Raw genomic sequence first — 7,186 nt, 5'->3', positions numbered from 1 at the left:
CTGTAACAACAATCTCATGCATTTTCATTCAATTTATTCTTTGAATGTCAGGAAGAAAACTGACTGAACAATCATGGCAGTGATATTTCAGTAGCTAAACTTGTTATTTTGGAAGTAGGATTATTTTTTAAACAGAATGCAAGCATACTGACCTCTAAATCCCTGCCCTGGAGTCCTGCGACTATGGTCTTCTCACGAAAATCTCCAGAGTCCTGTTTGAGTCCCACAACTGGCAGAAGGATAGTGTGTCCTGATGACACAATGGATTCTCAGGGCCTCCTGACACAAGACAATTTTTATTAATCAAATTAATGTGTGGCTCATCACCCCAATGGAAAATATTTGCCCTTTAAAAGTTATTTAAGCAGGCTAAAAAGAGGCATCATAAAAACTGTGATAAAGAAAATACCCATAGGCAGAAAGTAGATCCTTACAATGTCAAAAACATATGCTAGATGAGGCATTCCTAGAGATATAGAGGAAAAAATAACAGGAGGAGGGTGAAAGAAAACATGGGGACCATTATCCAAAAAGAATGTGACTGGTGCCCCTCTTCAGCATCTCAACACTGACCAAGGCATCACCTCTAGTTTTTGTTGTCATTGATATCTTTCTATTTTAGGCTAACAATTGACCTCCTCTACTCAGGGGTATAGATCCATTTACATAGTGACAAAGAGGAGAAAATATAAGAACGCTTAAATGTATTGAGCTTCTATGTGTCAGACAAATCATTGAGTGATTTTACTTTACCGATAGCTCCATTATCAAGTTAAAAATTCAAGAAAAACTATTTGGTGACTCTAAAATATTGTAAGATGAAATGCAATTTTTTAAAAAGCAATAGCAGGAATGGTTATTAAAAATATCAGAACTCATAGTGGTCAAGTAGGAAGAGAAAATTAGGGAGGTATGTGACAGACTTTCTGTATCTGGAAAATTTAACATTTGGTTTTATGAATTATTTTTTTCCTGATTCTACTGTCCAACCTGTGCTTAACCATCCATGTAACTGATCACACAGTTTTTTTTTTTTTTAAATTTACCTCAACAAGAAGACCAATTCAAAACTTTAAGAACCAAATGCAAACTTTAAGTATTATTTGTTGAAGTTGCAACTTAAAATAACTTCAAATATTTCTTCCTCAGTTGACTTTTTAACTCTCTCTCCAACCTCTTCATTCCTCTTGGAAGACCTCATATTTCTGATAGTAGGCTAAATCTTCTGCAGAGATGTGGAAACTGGCTACGCCATATTCTTTCTTATTGTTTTAATTTATAAGAAAAGGATGATCTCTGGTGTTTTGATTTTATTCTTATGAAATGTTTGTTTTGAACATGCATTTGAAAGGCGGTGGTCTTGTACCCTATTCACTATTGAGTGAATGATTGACTGACTAATGGACAGGCTGTCTTTAACCAACTTTCTCCCACTTCCACATCTAATTCTTTTCCCTTCTGGCAATATGAAGGACAAAACATTACAGGCTATTCCTGATCTTCATTCTTTGTCTGCCAAAATCATTTTCTAGACTTTGTAGTAATAGTAAATGGTAGACCTCAGATTAAGTTTGTGATTCTTTAGTAAAATGATGAATTAATTTGGTTAATTTTTTTAAAAAATGTGAGATATATTAATTTAGGAGACAATATTCTTAACAATACCTCAAAACACAATCTTGGGCAAACTATTATACTGCTGGTATACTCACAGGATTGGAAATTTGAAACAGCTGGATTTGTGTGTACAGAATGTTCCATGTTGTGTCTTTGAATCAAACACAATCTCTAAAAAGTTATTAAGAGCTTCACCTGTTCTTAATGCTGGTGACAGTTTGTAGCTGAAAGGATTTCCAGCTCTAATGTCTTTGCCAGGTTTGGAAAAGCAATTTAATAGTGCCTGAGACCCCTTTATGAATGTGGAGTTCCCCGCTGCTTTTGAAGAGCAGCCTACTGCCCCTGAATCTTTGAACAATCACTGAAGAAGACATTGCACAAGGCGGGTGGGAATGGTGCATATTAACTGCAGCCACTGCACACAATCCAAGATGAATGGCTTTCTCCTTTCCCCTCATCCCTTGTGATTAGAAATAAATTTGTTAGGTATGTCCAGGAAACTAATTACATCATCATGAGGGATATCCCAGTCGGGAAATCTTTTCTTTTCAGTTCAAAAGGATGGCCAGCGGCTACTGTGTTTAATCCACTCATCTGCAGGAGATAGTGCCAGGGACGGGAAAGCAGCTCTGCTCCTTGGGAACATCTGCTCACAGAAAATGATGGGAAATTAACCATGTACTTGGGAGGCAGCTGCAAAGCGTGCAGTAAACAGGCACCAGGGAAAGGCTCACCAGGTCAGAGGAGAGAGTGGAGAAGGAGCTGATGAAACCTAGAGGCTCAGTGCAACAGGAGAAACTTGGTTTATTGGAAAACAGCATTTAGAGGCAGGAGTCCTGCATTTATGTACCAGTTCTGATCCTCACTGACTGTGTTAGTCAGCTTTAGTCGCTGTAGTCAAAATACCTGACGAGAAAAACCTAGAAGAGGAAAGTTTTATTCTGGGCTCAGGGTTTCAGAAGTTTAGGTCATGGTTGGCTGGCTCCATTGCTTTGGGCCTGGGTTGAGGCAGAGCATATGGTTCAGGGACATGGTGGAAGAAGGCTGCTCAGCTCACGGCAGCCAGAAAGGAGAGATGCACACACACATAAATACATACCAGGGACAAGGTACAGTCCCCTAGAACATGCCCTTAGTGTACTACCACCTCCAACCATGTCCCATCTGCCTATAATTACCACCTAGTAGTCCATTCAACTAATGGGTTCATCCACATATGAAATTATAGTCCTCATGATCCAATCACTTCCAAAAAAATCCACCTCTGGACATTGCCACATTAGGGACCAAATCTTCAAAACATGAGTCTTTAGGGATACTTTATATCCAAACCATTTTACAGACTGAAGCTAGTTTTCCTCCCAGAGCCTTCTTTTCCTCACCTCTGATGGGGACTGACAGTTATCCTACAGGTTTCTTATGAAGATTAAATATGTAAATTATAAGGTACCAGGTAGATTTTAGTTTTTAAATAGGGATATCAAATCTCATTTGGTATTTCAACTAGCACACATTCATATTTCTTAGAACTAAAACATGGCCTGTAGATAATAAGCATATTACTTTTAGAATGACACACTCTATATGGAAGTGCCCTCAGTACAGGACTTCTAACTCTGCATGGAATGCCATGAACAATCAGTATGAATCAATCCATTTTAGTGACAATAAGTAGAGACATTAGTGATTCAAAGAATATATGGTCAAATAATAGCTCTTATTTAATTGATAAAAATTCAGACGTTCACATTAAATCCTAAGATTATATGCACGCACACACACACACACACATACACAAAACTTTATATATATATATATATATATATATATATATAAAGATATATAGAGATACAAATCTCTATCTATCTATCTATCTATAAATTTGTGTGTGTGTGTGTGTGTGTGTGTGTGTCTTAAAAACTTTAAGTCACATAGGATTCAGTGACCTTGGGGAGAATAGAGAGAACCTCTGGTTCACATCCACAATTTACAAAGGAAGAAGCAAAGACCAGAGCCAACACTTGGCTATGTGGTATGACAGAAATGGCAATCAGTCACTTGCTTCCTGTCCCCCAAATGGAGCAATTGCCATAAATTGCCTGAATAACAAGATGTTTCCCCCAACTCTCTTAGCAAAGCAGAACATTCAGCCAGTTCTCACCAGTGGAATGTAAGTGGAAATGATGTCAGTTGGTTGACAGACAAAGAGATTAAGAAGCGAATGTGCCTGTATTCCTTCTGTCCTTTGTTGACTGAATGTCATTTTCATGGATAGCTTTTAAATTCCTATGTTGAAGATGGCAGGGCCATTTTTGGGTCTCTGGATGACAGGGTGAAACAAGCTGTTCACTCTCTCTACCCTGCCCTCCCTTGCCAGATAATTGATCTGTCTGAGCAAGACATATATTTCTTTTGGGCTAAGCCAGAGTTTAGATGTTATAGCAGCTTTATTTTGACAATGTGGAACTAGGTCATAGATTTTTCTTTTCATAATTTAGCTCTACAATGGGCTAGTCTTTTTTTCCCCTACTTTTGCCAATTTTCAAACAAAGCCACTGTCCCTAAGAGACACCTTACCTGAAAGAACAGTTTTGGAAATAAATACTCTAAGAAGAGGTAATGCCCAAAGAAAGAAATTAACAAGTGGAATGGACAGCATTTGGATAAACCATATATTGTATAGTCAGCTCTTAATTAATTAGGCTAATGATTGAAACTCATTGCTTTTCTTCTATAGAAACCAAGGTTTAGGGGAAATTTTTACAAATATTATGACATCTGTATTTCTCTAGCATGGCTGTTTTGCCTTCCATCTGTATGTTTACCCTAGACAGTGTGAGAAGCAGTGCAAAGCCAAAGGAAAGTTTGGGTACAGTCTAACTTCTAAGCACAACTCCTTAAGGGCTCTGGAGCCAAACTGTCTGGGGCTAAATCCAGAAGATAGTATTTACTAGCTTTGTCACCATGAGACTATCACATAACTATGATATGCTATGCCTTAGTTTCCTTATCTGTAAAAGGAGACTGTGGGGTTCATACTTCTTAGGGTTGTTAGGGGAATTGCATGAAATAAGGTTTGTAAATTGCTCAGCATAGAAACATATTCTCTTATGGCAGTAGATACTCTCATGGGGTAGAAAATGGAGCAAGAACACTCTACTCGATTAATGATTTTTGGAAATCATCCAATAGAAAAAAACCCAAAAGTGGTTAGAGCAAGTATTTGGAGCTTCAAGAAACTTATCATGTACTGATATGACTTTTGATCTTTGAATATTAGAGAAAACAAGTCCTTTCCTTAAGCAATAATGAGTAATAGGGTGATGAATTGTTGCTATCAGCATACTGGAAGGTGTAATTGAATCCCATAGACATTTTTCTGCTTCTACCTGTCTCCATTATTTCCCATAGTAACTAAGTTAGCCATGGGGACATCCATTATAAGCTGTAAGGTCCTATTACAAATTCACCTGTTTGTTTTCCCATTCCATATGCTTATCAACTGTTGACCAGGTACCATGCACTCAGGTAAGGATTAGGCTGCTTATTTGAACAGTCTAGTTATGGGCAATGTAGTTAGTGACAGGTAATAGACAAGAACATAAAGTTTATAATCAAATGTGCTACATTACTGAAATACACAGGGCATTATGGGAACAGAGGGGAGTGAAAAATGATTTTTATTATTGCTGAAATGGCTTTTCCTTCCTTTTGAGAATAATTGATCCTAGATCTAAACTTTCCTTCAATTAAATTTCAAGGTCAGGATAAAGAGATGATTATCTCTAATGTTATTAATAATGCTTATAGCAGGAAACAAAATCTTGGGTTTTCTGAATATCAAGATTTATTACCAAAGGCTAAATATTGGTTTAGCCTTCACTTTGGCCACTATGTATCTTGTATGTCTCTATTACTTGGATATCATCACAGAAATGTCTGTTTTAACCTCATGATAAAAAATAGTTGTTAGTGAAGCTGGAATTTTATCTTTTGGATTTGTCTGTGGATAATGAATAGATTCATTTAGGTGCAGCATAAAGTTAGAAATTCATTTAGGAACCTATAAGAATCTTGAGAGTTTCCTGTACCCACAAGCTAGCTGTTTGAATCCATTGAGAGCTTTCTGTGATTGGGCATGTGTTCTGGCCCATTCTTAATGAGGCACACCATTGCTGCCAGGGATAGGAAAAGATGCTCAGAACACACCCAGAGTTCAGCAGAAAAGTCTGTGACCAGAATACATTAGACATGGAGTGGAAAAGATTTTTCTAAGACTATATATGTATTTCCTGTTGAGTAGTCTACTTGCTGAATAGAGTAGATGACTAATGGCACTGGATCATAGAAGTGCTTAGAGAACAATCTGCTAGCAATTTAGCTTTATGTTTTATTTTAATAACTTTTTATTATAAAAGTAATACACCACCCATTGTGAAAAACATAAACTATAGATATTTATGAGGTAGGAAGTGAGAACGCAGAGGTATTAGATCTTAGGAAGAGTAAAAGAAGAATCAAAAGAAGTTGGCTGTTAGCAGGAATAAGAAAAGAGGCAACCCCGTGCAAGGCTCTCTGCAACAAGATGGTGGCTATTAGCACACCTGGATACCTCTGGTGTCCTGCAAGGACCTTAGTGATGGTCTTTCAGGTCCTGATTGTTGTTCCTAGATGAAAACAGCCACATCCCTAGTTGGTGGCAGCGGTACTGTCAAACCTATAGGTGCCTTGATGTTGGGTTTCCAGGCCCAGGTTGGTGTCCCAAGATGGAAGCTGCATATACCAAAGATGGCTGTGGTGGTGGAGATGTCTCAGGGTGAATACTACCTCTTTCATATATGGGGCTGAAAGGGCAGGTTGTGCAATGATGTTGGGTGGTGGTGCTGTAGTGTGTGGTGCTGTGATCGACAGCTGCCTCTAGACTCTGTCCCTTTTCCCAGGGTGGAGGCTACCAGGTGGGGAGGGCTATGGCAATGGCTACAGTGTCCAAGATGGAGGCAGGCTGGGGAAGCCATGTTTTGGTATATGAGGGGCTCTGCAGTGTGGCCATTCCTCCAGGCGGGTTTGGTCTTTCCTCTGGCTCCAGCCCATTAACATAGATGAACCAAACTTAAAATTCATCTGGGCATGGTAGTTCACACCCATAATCCCAATGGTTTGGGAGACTAAGGAAGGAGGATCACAAGTTCAAATCCAGTTTCAGCAATTTAGTGAGGTCCTAAGGAACTTGTGAGACCTTGTTTCAAAATAAAAATAAAAAGTGGTGGAGATGCGGCTCAATGGTTAAGAGTCCCTGGGTTCAATCCCTGGTACCAAAAAAGAGAAAAAAAAGAAAGAAAAGAAAAATACCCACATCCTACACCTCTGACTTCTAGATTTTTACTATGCACATGTACATGTATGCATTATTCATGTTGTTGTGTAATTCTCATCATTATAAGCATTGACGAAAGACTGAGAACTAGAAATTCCTTAAACATGTTCATTGTCCCTTTATGTTTGATGTTCTGAGATATCTTCAATATACTTTGTTGAAGATGACACTGAATACACTCATGGATGAGATTTA

The sequence above is a fragment of the Marmota monax genome, unplaced genomic scaffold, assembly GCF_021218885.2.
Source record: "Marmota monax isolate L192 unplaced genomic scaffold, Marmota_monax_Labrador192_F-V1.1 WCK01_AAM20220418_F8-fsc00097, whole genome shotgun sequence".
NCBI lineage: Eukaryota > Metazoa > Chordata > Mammalia > Rodentia > Sciuridae > Marmota > Marmota monax.
This window is presented reverse-complemented; position numbering follows the sequence as displayed.